At 40.5% G+C, this 14,990-nt stretch overlaps 1 long non-coding RNA gene and 1 other non-coding gene across 2 annotated transcripts; one reads left to right on the forward strand and one right to left on the reverse strand.

The window, feature by feature from the left end:
- The first annotated feature begins 2,185 nt into the window (after positions 1–2,185).
- On the forward strand, positions 2,186–2,320 carry LOC123940994. The gene has a single exon (XR_006818131.1). It is a non-coding gene; the product is annotated as a U4 spliceosomal RNA (small nuclear RNA).
- Positions 2,321–3,311: 991 nt separating this feature from the next.
- On the reverse strand, positions 3,312–14,314 carry LOC123940862. Its single transcript, XR_006818106.1, has 3 exons — positions 14,207–14,314; positions 9,661–9,751; positions 3,312–4,187 (listed from the first exon to the last, which is right to left on the reverse strand). It is a non-coding gene; the product is annotated as an uncharacterized LOC123940862 (long non-coding RNA).
- Between the last annotated feature and the right edge of the window lie 676 nt (positions 14,315–14,990).

Genomic DNA, 14,990 nt, shown 5'->3' on the forward strand with positions numbered 1-14,990 from the left:
TCTCAATATTTTCAGAAATATCCCAAGTCTATGTATTCTTCTACATCTTATTGAAGGCAAAATGAAGAACATATTTGACACTTTGTTCTGTACCTGTTTTCTTTTTTTTCCTAATAAATTGAACATTTTTCCTCAGTATGTGAAGATTTACCTCATTCATTTTAATGCTCAGTTGTTTATTTCTTGTCTATGCATTAATATATCTAACCAGTGCTCTATACAATGCCCTTTCAAGTGTTTTTCACTTTTTGACATTCAAACCAAGCTGAATGCAGCATTTTCAAGTGAGTTTGGTTTCTTTTGCTCTGACTCTTGTCTAGCCTGGCTGCTCTTACCTGAGTGTTACACAGACCTTGCTGTTTGCTGTCTACCACTCCTACACAGATCAGCAGGTCGTTTGCAAAAAAAAAAAAAAAAAAAAAAAAAAAAATCTCTAGGGAGAATCCTGCTTACTTTTCTGTGCAAAGCTTTAAGAACAACATGAGTAAACAAGTGTCCCATGGCTTAGACATTGCTCTTACTGAGAACAGGTTAACTTTCAACCCCAATTATCTATACAGTGTTGTAAAAAATAAAAAGGCAAAGAAACTGAACAGTGCTTACCAAAGTTAAAAGAAAGCGGGCATTTTTCACTATACTTCTTAAAATGTCATTTAGGTCTGTTTTGAAACCACTACTAGCCTGAAGATTCACACTATTTTCTTTGTGATTCCATAGCCCTTACACATATTTTCACATTGGGAGGCAGAGACCCGATTTTCATTTTATTAAATGGAATACTCTACAATACTCAATAATCTCTCTCTTCTTTATTTATACTTTTTGCAACAGCAGTCATCAAGTAAGAAATCACCTAAACCTGCCTCTGGTAACACTGGGGCACAATTAATCATGATTACAAAACTATGATATAATCATTGCAAATACCTTTCATTTGGCGTTATCAGAGATGGGACTATGAGTAGTTATGAAAATAACTACTCAAACTTCTTCAATAAAAAGTTAATTTAGGGGAAGAATGAACTGGTAAAGAGCTCAATAAGTTTTTGCTACTAGCGGAAGAATTAAAAGTTGACTTTTGTTGGGGAGCAGGGTAGCTCAGATATCCCTGGATGACAATAACTTTTCATTTCTCAATGATTATATTGTTATAAGGCAGATCAGCGCATTATAAACTGCTGTTCCACAGAATAGTGTTCACAAAATGTTATAGTTCTAGAACAAAAAAAGAGGCAAAAGGGCATCTAGTGTGTTCATTATAAAACTCCAAAAAACTAACAGTACACAGGATGCACCGCTGGACTTTTTTTTCCCTTAGCCCACTAGTTAGTGTTTCCTGATATTCCAGAAAGACTAGTATTTAACCTTAATTATGAATAGTTAACAAAAATTCTTTCAAAAAAAAAAAAAAAACCTTAGCAGGGCGCCTGGGTGGCTCAGTCAGTTAAGCATCTGCCTTCGGTTCAGGTCATGATCTCTTCCTGGTCCTGGGTTGAAGCCCGGAGGTGGACTTCCTACTCAGCAGGGAGTCTGTTTCTCTCTCTCTCTCTCTTCCTCTGCCCTACCCACTGCTCATTCTCTCTCTCTCTTTCTCTCAAATAAATAGATAAAATCTTAAAAGAGATGAGCAATTAAAAAAAAAAAACCTTAGATAATGTGACCTAGAATGAACTATCCCCAGCATTATGAGAAATACTTTTTAAAATTTTACCAACCTTAACAGATGTAACAAATGTTCCTAAATGTTCCTGAATCTCTTGAAAAACATTACTGTTTGACCTGCTGGCTTTCAAAATCTGTTTCCTGTCTACCTTTCTCAAACTTCTCTTTTCCCGCATTCCCAAGTCCAAAAATGTATTTTTTTGAGGCTTAAGCAAGATATTAGCTCTTCTGTCAAGCACTGAGTCCTCAAGTGTCACCCACCCCCCACTTTTAGGTTCCAAGCTCTCTGGAAACCCCCACATAGTTCTATAATTAGACATTCACTTTCTACCTGTTTTACTAGAGCCCGAGAACTTGAGAGTCAAGGACACATTCTTAGTATCAGTATTAATGTTAGCATTTCCATTGAGACGTGCAATACCTAAATGGATGCCTGGAACCCTGCAGCATTCAATAAACGTGCGTTAAGTGAATAAATGAGCAAGAAGGTCAGTAGAGCCTCCATGTTATTAATGTTTTTGTCAGCTTTGTGCAGTGGCAGTATCGTAGCCAATGAGGTTTATCCGAGGCGCGATTATTGCTAATTAATGTTTTTGTCAGTGATTTAAAACAGGGACTGAGTCAGTCCTATAGAAAATTTTTAAATTGATTTTTGTCAGAAAAGTATTCTTGTTTTTAAGTTAAATTTTAATACTTCCAGGTAAAATATGTACTCCTCATTCCAGTGTCCCAACATCACTCTATCTTCTCCAATCTGGCAGCTTCGCACACTATTATTACCTGACTGACCCTCACAGTGACCAAGTTTGCAGCTTCTGGACCACATTTTATATGAGAAATAATACTATATTTACAGGTCTAAAATAAGTGGTACACACAGATTGAAATAAAACGTATTTTAATAGAAATTTTAAAAAGATCTGTACACTTAGATAAGGAAAGAAATGAGAAAAATATGTTAGAAATAATATCCCATGATAGATTTTAAGAACAAGCTCTATAATAGGATAGCAATATAATAGGCAGTAGAGCGTATAATCATTCTACATCCTTAATACCCTTCTAGACCAGAAACGGGCTGACATGGAAAATGTGAAGAAGGTTCCCAGGATGGCCGCCAAGATCAGCAGAGGTTAGGAGAAAAAGCCTGATCATGGAGATGATCTTCAAGGAACACTAGAGAATCACATCATGTGACTGTTTCTAAAGACAGAAAAGGATGAGCAGAAGCAGCACTACTGTTCATTTAAGTTAGCCGGGCAGAGTGCTGGAAATGGGGAGAGAGGGGAGGGAGGATTTTAAAGCAAAAACAAAACAAAAAAAAAAAAATGTTTTTGTTTGTAAGAAAAAAAAAGTTGTAAATAGACAAATCCTGCTAAAGAAAGAACAAAGAAAAGGTTCAATTTGGACAACATTCTGAGGACACTCCTCTTTGACTAAGAAATCAGGTTATTTGAGCAAGGACAGTCACTGCCAAAAGAGGAGTTCCAATAGCCATCAGTCCAATTTAGAGAACACTCAACTAACCAAACTGTGCATTGGACTTCTCCACAGAAACAGTACCAATAGGATATAAAGATATACAAAAGAGGAGATTTATTATAGCAATTAACTGGAACAATTATGACAGTCTAGAAGTCCCATGATCTGCCATCTGAAAGCTGGAGAAGCAAGAAAGTCAATATAATAAAATCCAAGGCCAAAGGCCTGGGGGGCAGGAGGAGAGATGCTGGTCTAAGTCCCATAATCAGGAGGCCTGAGAACCAGGAGCTCCCATGTCAGTGGAGAGGAGAAGGCAGAAGTTTCAGCTCAAGAAGAGAGACATTTCACCCTTATGCCTCTCTCTGCCCTCAACAGAATGGGTCTGCACAATTAGTTCATGATAGTAGATCTTTACCCAGGCTACTGATTCAAATGCTCTCTTCGAATGATTCAAAAATCTCTTCCAAAAACACCCTCACAGACACAGCTAGAAATGTTTCGCCAGGTATTTGGACATCCTTTAGCCAATCAGGCTGACACATAAAATTAACCATCACACTGTGTGAACACATCTTGACTTCAGATTTGTTCCCCTAGAACAAAAAGACATTAATAAATACTTACTGAGCATTTCATCTGTGCTAGCTACCAGGGCTGGTGCTGAGAAAAAGAACTCCAAAGGACAAGCTGTAGTCCCCACACCCCTGTATGATCCTGTGTAATGGTCTCAGACTTTCTTTCTTACAACGTGTAACTTAAATGTAAAACAACTGTTCTATCAATAACATTTCTTTACAGTCAGTAATTTCCGTGAGTATTCCTCTACTTCTTTCTCTCTCTCTCTCTCTCACACACACACACACACACAATTTTCTCCGTACCTCCAGGAAACTGAGTCGGCTGGGATATTCCACTTGCCCTTTCAGATCCATTCTCCACCTGCTCCACAGCCCAGGAGACTGGCTGGATTCTAGCAAGGGATGGGCTGCATTTACAGGTTACCCCCCTCTGGCTTCTTACTGAATTCAGCCAATGAAGAGCACCTAGAAAAGATCAGTGGGAAAAAAGGGGGTTAGGATACTTACTTTCGGGGCGCCTGGGTGGCTCAGTGAGTTAAAGCCTCTGTCTTCGGCTCAGGTCATGATCCCAGGGTCCTGGGATCAAGCCCCGCATTGGGCTCTCTGCTCAGCAGGGAGCCTGCTTCCTCTTCTCTCTCCCTCTGTCTGCCTCTCTGCCTACTTGTGATCTCTGTCTGTGAAATAAATAAATAAAATCTTTAAAAAAAAAAAAAAAGGATACTTACTATCTCCTTCCTTGTGGGATTGTCACAGGCTGTCTGCATCCGCCAATGCTTCCCGACTTCTGCCTGGCCATCCTGCTATTCCTAGTCTGAGTCCTGCACTGTCCCATGTGGTTTCCTTATTTACCCCTTAGTTAATAGTCCCTTTATTAAAATCTTCTGAAATTGCCCAACTTCAGTATGCCATCTCTAGATCGTCCAATACCCTGACTGACACACTGAGACTTAAGTGTCCCTTATGAGGTCCTAAGACCTCCAGAGGGAGCAATCGTGATAGAACACACTTGGGTGCATCGGAGGGAGAGAAAGGGTAGATCTAAAAATCTTGAAGCTGATTCTTCCCTGGGCCTAGTTTGGGGAATCATCAGTTAAAGAAACTCAGTAGAGAGAGCAGTGCAATAGCCAGCATGGCCTGAGTATTGCAAAACAGCAATTAGTGAGGGAGATGCCTAAGCAGGAAATTGAGGGCACTCATACCAGATGAGTATGCCTCTGCATGACAGGTGCAGAAAGGGTGGGCTACAGAAGAGGCCAGGAGTTTTGCCAAGAGCAAATGCACAGTTAGAGGCAGTGGTAAGGAAAGAAATTATCAAGAGAACACACCTCAAAACCACAGTGTGGCAATTCACACCTCAGTGGAGACCAGCCCAGGTAGGTAGGTAGATCAAGTGAGCCAGTCTACCTGCAAAGACAGAGACTGGTGGGGCACCTGGGTGGACCAGCTGGTTAAGCGTCCAGCTTCGGCTCAGGTCATGATCTCCAAGGCCGATGGAGCACCACCTCAGACTCCCAGCTCAGCGGGGAGTCTGCTTCTCCCTCTCCCTCTGCCTCTCCCCCTCCTCCTGCTTGTGTTCTGTCTTTTTCTCTCTCTCTCTCAAATGAATAAATAAACTCTTAAAAAAAAAAAAAAGGCAGAGAGTGGCACCACAGACCTGGTGAAGTGGGCTGGACACCAGTGAGAGTGAGTGGAGAAGAGCTCCGGTCCGGATGTCCCTCCCCCACCGCCCTAGGCTATAAAAGCTCCCTTTCTGCACCCAAGTGCCCTCCTGGCAAGGAGTAGCAGGAGAAGAGAATCCTTAAGAGTTGTAGGAAAAATTGACAGATTGAGAAATTACGAGGAAAAAAAAAAAAGACGAAAACTTAAAACAGACTGATACATTAAAAAAAAGCATGAGAACATAACATCCATCCTCAAAGCTGAGAACAAACGGAGATATTATAGAACCCCTCCCTCTCTCCAGGGACCAGGCCTGAGTGCCAAGGCCACAGGCGAGTGGTTCCCAGAAGCCCGAGCGCCGCGACAGTACTCGCCCTCGAACGCCACGCGAGAAGTCCCAAGGTAATTAGTCCTCTCCGGGTAGCCGTAGGCGTAGGTGTCACGTGACCCCGCCTGGCAAAATCCACCCGACTTCAGGAGCAACTGGCAAGAACCCTGGCAGCCTTTGCGCTTGTGCAGGGAGCTGGGGAGGAATACTGCGTCTGTGGGCAGGCACTACGTGAACCACACCTTGGAGTTGCAGAGAGCAGTTCCGAGCAGGGTGGGTGCTCTTCCTGAAGCAGTCCTCCACCTACGCCCCCCCGCCCCGCCCCAGGGCTTTGCCGCCCTCCAGCCCGCCTACAGCCACAGCCTGCACTTGGATCTCGAGCTGGTGTGGTGGTGGGCAAACGTCGCTGCGTCTTCCCAGAGGCCACAGCCACCGACTATGTGGCCAGCTGTGCCCTGAATATGACCACCAGCGACCGTCAGGATGAGTTCAAGAAGGGACTGACCTGGCTCTGGCCAGGAGCTTCGCAATTTTCAGTCCCATCAGCACGCTGTGCCCAAAGAGAAGATCCCTGGCCCTCACAACCTGAAGGGTCTGGCTTAAGGTCACTGGCAAACTCGGGCAAGAGGTGTGAAATCCTCCATGATTTTTCCCATCCTCTACATCATCAGCAGTGTTTGCAAGATGATGTCCATGCAAGGAGGCATTATCTGGACCAGGACGCCCACGAAATAGGAGCTGTGGAAAAAGAGAGAGAGAGAAGGAAATTCAGGCTGACATACATGGGGTTGGTAATAGGAGGTTAAAGGTAGAAAGGCCAGAATATTGAGTTCATACAAAGCACCCTAGCGGCTTAAGTTTTAGGAGAGAAAGGAGAAGAGAGAAAGAAGCAAAGGTTACTTGAGGTGACAGTCCTTTCATAAGAAACCAATTTTTAACAGTGATTTAATTGGATTGATATATCTCAACTCAAGGAAGATAGAGCTCCAAGGAAAATGTGATCTAAAAGACATTGGGCTAAAAGTGGAAATCAGAAACAGTATCGTATAGGAAACAACCAGAATGAAGTATTTGTGATGCTTCCAAAGAATTTATCAAACCAAATGTTCAGAAAACTTGCTTTCCTTTCCTATAAGTGGACTGGTTGAGACTTTTCCATGGGTCATTCAGGGATCAGTAGTTCAAGACGTAAAATCTAAAGAAGCTGAAAAGCATGGTTCAAGTCAGCATTTTCATTTCCTTGGATCATGATAATCATCTGGAGATATTTGCAAAATATAAAAATTTCCAAGTTACTAGCCCATACCAGGCCCTGTTGTAATTAGTGGAATTAATCTCCAGCTCTCTAAATGAATCTTATCACAAAATTGTGAGAAAACATTACATAATCAGTTAACTTAAAGTTTGTTTAATAAATGAACACTTCACGAAGCTCTCACTCATTTACATAAGGTGTGTACCATGGCCCATAGATCCTGAGTTTGGGAGATAATTTTGAAACTACTGTCTTCCAAATAAATATGCTATATCTTGAGGGGACATGAGATACTGTGGAACATAGAGTTACATTTCTGCTTCCCAGTTTGTGATTGTTCAAACTGACATTCATCAGATGCATGGTGATTCAGTCTGGGATAGAATATAAGAAACCTATAGGGCATCTTTGTGAAGATGGCCCTCTATATCTAAAGAGAGATATGGAAGTCATTGGCATATAGGTCATGCTGGAGTGATGGACATAGATGAAGCAGAAAAGACAGAAAGTAAATAACCTAGAAAGAAAAGGCAGAACCATGGGTAACATCCATATTTAAAGGATAGAGAGGGAGAAATTACTAAAAGAAACGAAGAAAGAAACAGATTAGAAAGTAATCCTGAGACCCGGAAAACTAAGAGGAGGAAATCATTTTCTGAAGAGACAACAATCAATACTGCCAAATTCTTCAGAGGAAAACAGGATAAAGACCAAAAAGAAGCCATTAGCGTCTGTTTCTTAACGGGAAGGAGGGGAGGGAGGGCAAAAGTCCTAAATCAACAAGTCTGTTGTGCTGTCAATGACTTGTACCTTGCCTAATTCTGGCTAAGGAGATAATTGTGACTAAACATCCTAGGAACTTAATGTAGAGGTACTTTCTTCTATGTTATGCATATTTGAATAACATCAAATGTATTTATTCAACTATTAAAAAATGGGACAGCTATGTAGTATGCTAACATTAGCATTTTATGAACAGAACTATCTCTGAGTGTTTTGTTTTTTATTAATATATAATGTATTATTTGTTTCAGGGGTGCAGGCCTATGATTCATCAATCTTACACAATTCACAGCATTCACCATAGCACATATCCTCCCTAGTGTCCATCGCCCAGCCCCCCCATCCCTCCCACCCAGCTCCTGTTTTGTTTTTTGAGAGAAAGAGCACATAAGCAGGGGGAGGGGCGGAGGGAGAGAGAAAATCCCAAGCAGGCTCCACACAATGCAGAGCAGGATGCAGGGCTTGATCTCACAACCTTGATTACCTTCATGGTAATCAAGTGTCAGACACTTAACCAACTGACCTACCCAGGCACCCCTCTATCTGGGTTTAAATGCATGATTCTTCAGTGTTCATTTCTTTTTTTTTTTTTTTTTTTTTTATTTATTTGACAGAGAGAAATCACAAATAGGCAGAGAGGCAGGCAGAGAGAGAGGAGGAAGCAGGCTCCCCGCGGAGCACAGAGCCCGATGTGGGGCTCGATCCCAGGACCCTGGGATCATGACCTGAGCCGAAGGCAGGGGCTTTAATGCACTGAGCCACCCAGGCGCCCCCAGTGTTCATTTCTTCACTTTTATCAAAAAGTTAAAAATAGGACACTGCCTATTTGTGTTACAGTTGATTGTACACATGCTCTCTAATATCTAGTTGCCCTCAATAAATGAGACAGCAAGAAAGAAGAGAAGAACTTGATGTGGGGGGAAAGTAATGAAACCACTTGGTACTGAGATTTTTTATCAAGTAATTACTTGATTCTAATATTGAAATTTCTTACTGTTGGCAAAACTTCATCAGATATTTCAGAACTTTATGGTTAATATGGCCTCATGCCCAAAAGAAGTTGTGCTTAAGTTATATAAATGACTAAAGTCTATGAGAGATGATAACAGCTAAGTATATCACAAAATGAGATAGCAATATTAATCGTACAATAAATGCAATCATTTGGCCTCATATATGACTTAGCCCATGATCTATATTTTCTTTGAACTTATGGAGTTAATCATTTATACAGAGAGATAGTGTGCTTGCAGGGATAATCTAATGGGCATCCAAGGTATCTGTACATTTCTGTAAATTCACTACATGTTTGATTAAGTCCTTTATATACAACTGTTACTGAATGGCATGCCTTGTCTGTAAGACTTCTATTTTCTGGGTGATGACCCCACTGTAAATTTTGCACATATGTTTGAATACTTAGTCTCCACTGAGATATTTGCACCACGTATTTATAGAAATATGTCAGTGACTGCCCACATGCTCAGTATGAACTAACTATGCCAGCCTTCAAGTACGGTAATAGGAAGAAAGGACCTTCAGGTCATGAAAGTGCTAATTTGCAGAAACATAACTTCCCCTGTGATTAGAAAAGAATTTTAGTAATTGTTAGGGAATTTCACTCTTATTAACATCCAGGTTGAGGAAAAAGGGTACAAGATGCAAAGTCTGGATCTTAACTTTACAGATGTTTCCTCCAATAGGAATTTCCTGTCCTCTACCTTGAGAACAAGGGCTGAGAGTGTTGTGCTGGGCACTCTAATGTTGTATGTATAAGTGTTTTACATAAAGCTAATCACTCTAAGCCTAGGATCTAATGGAGTAGATCTGGGGTGTGCCACCCACAAACAGCCTTCTGGACCAAGGCCCTCACGCCCCAGCTTCCAGAAGTATAGGCTAGTAATAACTCATACCTGAAATCCTCTCCTGGAATCTGGGAGCCACATGATCCAAGGTTGCATCTCTCCCCAGGGGCAGTGCAGTCGACATTCAATGATTGGTTACCTGGGATGGGGGAGGGGGAGGGAATAAAAGGGCCAATCTTTCATGCCTTAATTAGGGACAATTCTAAAGAGCCACATAAACTCCAGAGTTTGGGGCACTTGGGTGGCTCAGTGGATAAAGCCTCTGCCTTCGGCTCAGGTCATGATCCCAGTATCCTGGGATCAAGCCCAGCATTGGCCTCTCTGTTCTGCAAGGAGCCCGCTTCCTCCTTTCTCTCTGCCTGCCTCTCTGCCTACTTGTGATCTCTGTCAAATAAATAAATAAAATATTTTAAAAATAAAAATAAATAAACTCCAGAACTTCCGTATTGCAACTGCAAGACAGTGTCAATCTCTCCTTCTGCCTAATCCTAATTCTTTCAATGCCTTCAAGTTGACTTCAGCAGTATTGGATTTGAGAGCATTCACCAGTAAAACTCTCACATGCAAATCTACATCTCAAAGTCTGTTTCCCGGAATATTGACCTAAAGCAGAAGTTAGGAGTGGGCCTAGAAGGAAATCTAAAAAGGGACTTTGATGCTGAATCACCTGCTGGTGGTCAGCAGTGAGGACTCCATCACTGGTGGTGGGTGGCGTGCTAACAGCTCCAGGTATACTGTAGCAATGCAGTTGTTAAGACCTTCACCTGGGGTGACCCAAACTGGAAGAGAAAGCACTGGCTGCAGGCAATACCTCAAGCATTTGAGAGATTTGGGGGAAATAGTAATTATAGGGACTGTGGAAGGAGGGGCTGTTGCTGAGGGCTATCAATCCACCTGAGAAAAACAATGAAAAACTAGAGATAATTAATTACCAATTTAAGGTAGAATATGAAAGCCAGAGGGATTCCTTGGCAGCACATAAAGAACCTCTGCTCTACTGTACCTGAAAGGCAAAGAAAGCTGAGGATTTTTTTTTTCCAAGAACTGAATTATAAAGTTAGCAAAACTCCAGAGAAGGATAAATTCTAAAATAGGCAATTCGACAATACCAAGATAGGGACCTGGATTAGTAAACCTGGAATGGGAATATCTAGATCTTTACACTCAAAAATCTTGAATACTCAGATTCTCTTGACCCTTTGGAGCCCATCAGAAGTGACCCATTCCTTGATAAAAAGAAGCATTCCCCCCACATCCCTTACTTGAAGACAATGAAGAGACTTCTGCCTTTCAAGACAATACATACCCCTCTCAAGATCTACCTCAAATCCGCTTTGGGCCTCCAGTAACTGAAGAAGAGGTCAAGAATCTATGAGAAATCAGGGGCACCTGGGTGGCTTAGTGGATTAAAGCCTCTGCCTTCGTTCGGCTCAGGTCATGATATCAGGGTCCTGGGATCGAGCCCCGTGTCAGGCTCTCTGCTCAGCGGTGAGCCTGCTTCCCTTCTCTCTCTCTGCCTGCCTCTCTGCCTACTTGTGATATCTCTCTCTCTCTCTCTCTCTGTCAAATAAATAAATAAAATCTTAAAAAAAAAGAATCTATGAGAAATCACCATGAAATATGATGGCAACATTATATGATAATAATTCAACCAGTTCTCCACAGAAATCTATGCCCATTTTCTCAGGTAATTATTCACTGGAGAAAGAGAATTCCTGGAAATGTCAAGGTCATATTTATTATTCAGGAATGCAAATTCATCCAAGACTCCATGTCAGAGTGAGTGCACCTGGTAATAAATAAATTCACTAGGTACAGTTTACAGTGGGTACAACAGGACCCTCAAACAACCCGGCAATCATTTCCTCTATCCCTCATTTTATATTGGAATCGACATAATTAGTATCTAACAAACAGCCCTACCCCTACCCCAGGTTGGTGGCTTGGACTTTGGAGGTAAGAGTCAGTGGGAAAGACCCAAGTGGATGCCTCTGTCTGATTTCACAGTAGGGAGTTAGGTTGCTGCATGTCCTGTGAAGGATATAGTCAGGATGACCCATTAGATAAACAATCTAGGCTAGCAAAAAGTGTTTCACCAAGGGTGAAGAGACTCTAGAATGGGTAGAAGAGTAGAACAATAAGTATTATTTGTAGTCTCAAGACCATCTGCCGCATTGAGGGTGTTTTTGGTTACATATTTTAAGGATAATGCTTTGGGGCACCTAGCTGGCTAGGTAGAGCATGTGACTCTTGATCTCTGGGTCATGAGTTTGAGCCCCATGTTGAAAAAAATGACAATACTTTGGATATATTTCCCTAATTTTAAATATTTTTATGTGAAATTTTACTTGAAAATTTAAGATAACATGTGACTCTTATTTGTGGCTTGCATTATATTTCTGTTTGACAGGTTTGTTTTATCAATCATACCTGCAGGTAACAAAAACTACATCTAAAATATCTTACCAATAGGAAGCCATCAGTTGCTAAATACACATAATTTAGCCAATAGACTAAGAATTGGTTGGGTAATCATGGTGTACAAGGGGACGAGCACAGTCTAATTCGAGACTGAAAAAGGAAAATAGCTTTCCAGCTGACTCCTTTCTCCCTCTTTATAGGTATGGCATAAATACCATCTGTGAAGCTAGGACAGAATACTGCAGAGATCTGACTATTTCATCATTTTAAGACGTCATGGAAATCTTCCTTTAATGCTTTGTCTGAACTCAAAATCTATATCCATATCACTTCAACAAACAAATATCCCTGCAGCAGTTTGACCTGTCTAAATTGTAGAGGATCCTACAGATCTGCATGTATGGAGGAAACGCATCTTAGAAATGAAAGCTCCGAATAAGATATAGTCACTGCATTTTTAGAAACAAAGTTTAAAATAAGACAGTAACCACAGTATTCATCATCCACCATAAAATTATCTGCTGTAATCTCCACTTCTGGATATGGATAGCTAAATAGCAATATATAAACAAACAACATCAAAGTGCCTTTTTGGCTAACTGCCACCCTGCCACTTCTGAACTATAGCCAATTATAATGACATCACTCTAGCTTTGTGTCCTTTACTGACCTTCCTACTTATGTTGCCAAAATGTATTAAATTTCTCCTCTACAATCTGTCTTTTTCCCTTTGCCTTTGTTTCTTTAAATAATGACTTGACATCACTTGACCTCAACCTACAATTTTGGCTGATAATATCACTGAGCAATTCACTTACATAAATGGCCTTGCATAATCATCTGTTGTGGCACAGAAAAAAATGTGTGCAAGAAAAGATTGAATTTGTATGACATAAACTGAAGAAAATTCTTTTTTAAATATTCTAAAAAATCATATCTCCATTAGGCAGTTAAAATGAGATCTTCTATCAAGCTGTAAAAATCCAGTTTCCATAGTACTATAGTCATAAAAATATATGTTTAGTAAACCCACCTGCACATGTTTATTTTCTTTAGCATTCTTTAATAAAAGTCATTCTGACCACTAAATTGAAAATGAAAGTGGTATCACATTAGCTGAGGTCTTTAAACATGACTGAAGTCTTGAACATATTTGAAAATCCACAAATACTGAGAAAATGAAAACAATTGTTTATCTATTTGAAATAAGATTAGCCTCTGTGGAATGTTAAGACAAAGTTATTTTCTGGGGAAAAAAAAAAATACGGACCAGTTAATAAAGAATATTTACTAGTGCGATGATTATGTTAAAAATTGTGTGCTAGTCTATATTATTTTGACTCATTATCTATTAATTTACACATACTAAGTAAAGGACCATTATTATTTTTTTTTATTTTAAAGAAAAACAATTCTCCACTTGGACGGATATTTAAAAAGCTATGACTGACCCTGCCTTTTCCTTATTGTACCCTTTGTGTTTAGCACAATGCCTGGCATATATTTTGTATCAATACATGTAATTTCAATATTTTAATAATATCAACTTCACAGAGTACTCACAGAGCATAGTGGTTAAAAGCAGGGACTATATGGTCAAATTATCTGGATTTAAGTCCTGGCTCTGTCATTTAGTGGGTGTGAGACCTTGAACAAGTTATTTAATCTCTCCTCCATTTTTTTATCCGAAGAAATACCCTGGCCTCACAAGAGTGTCATGAGGAATAAGTCGATCCAGGTGCAACTTTAACAGTATCTGAAGCATAGTTAATAGCTCAATCAATTATAGCTTTTATTAAATAGTAGCACTTAAGTGTACTTTAGAATTCGCAAGCTCTTTTCACATATAACATACAGAATTTCATGAAGTTTTGTGATGGAGGTAAGAAAAGTACCAATTATTAGTCTGGTTTACAGTTGAAGCAACAAAGAAAGGCCCAAGGTCACACTACGAGAAAGGAAAAAGCCTAAACTTGAATCCAAGGTCTCTGAATCTGAATTCCAAATCTTTTCCACTATGTATAGATGGAAGGTATTCTTTGGATTCGCTCCCTAGCTGTATCTGAGAAGTGAGTATAGATATTGAATAATCACAGGAGGACTGTTAGGATTCACTACTCTCAGTGACCACAAATTGTAGTAGAAAAATAAACATAATGGGTGGTTGATTTACTTTTTTTCCAGTGATTTGATCATGTTGTTGTGGGTAATTCGTAAGCACCAGTCTTGGTGAGCACTGTAGCATAAGTTGACAGATTCCACCTGCTCTCAGAGTTCATCATCTAAAAGAAGAAATAAAATGCATAACACGCATGCATAACATGGAGAGGTGCTGCAGAGAAGTGTCAGACAAAAGAACATACAGCGTAGAGAAGAGAAATGCTGAGAAACATGGTGGTCTATTATAGTTTACCAGAACCTGGCAGATGCTCAGGGTTCTTCCCTAGGAAAGAAACATGTCATTTTGAACAAATGCATGTAAGATGAATGGGTCTTGTTTTCATCTTACGTGACACTGAACTGTGGCTCTCTAAACAACATCCAGCTTTACATTATTATAATACACTCTCACACACCATGTGAGGAATGTAAATTAGTAAAATTCTTTTGGGGGGATTTGCAAAATGGGAAAAAACACATACACATTGGCCCAGCAGTCTTGCTACCATTAGGACTGACCAAAGCCGCCATCATGTCTTGCCCCAACTACTCCAGTGACCTTCTTACTGAGCCCCCCACTTCCACTCCGGCACCACTACAACCCATTCTTTATGCAGCAGCCCGAGCACTCATCCTAAAACATACATCAGATTGCCCTGCTACCCTCCTTAAAATCCCCCAGTGGCTTTTCATCCTACTTGGCAGAAAAGTTAAATTCCTTCCACAGCTTACAAAGTGCTAGGCATTTGCCTATAATTCTGATCTTAATCATACCACTTTCTTGCACACCACACTTC

The sequence above is a fragment of the Meles meles genome, chromosome 4 (assembly GCF_922984935.1).
Source record: "Meles meles chromosome 4, mMelMel3.1 paternal haplotype, whole genome shotgun sequence".
NCBI classification, from domain to species: Eukaryota; Metazoa; Chordata; class Mammalia; order Carnivora; family Mustelidae; genus Meles; species Meles meles.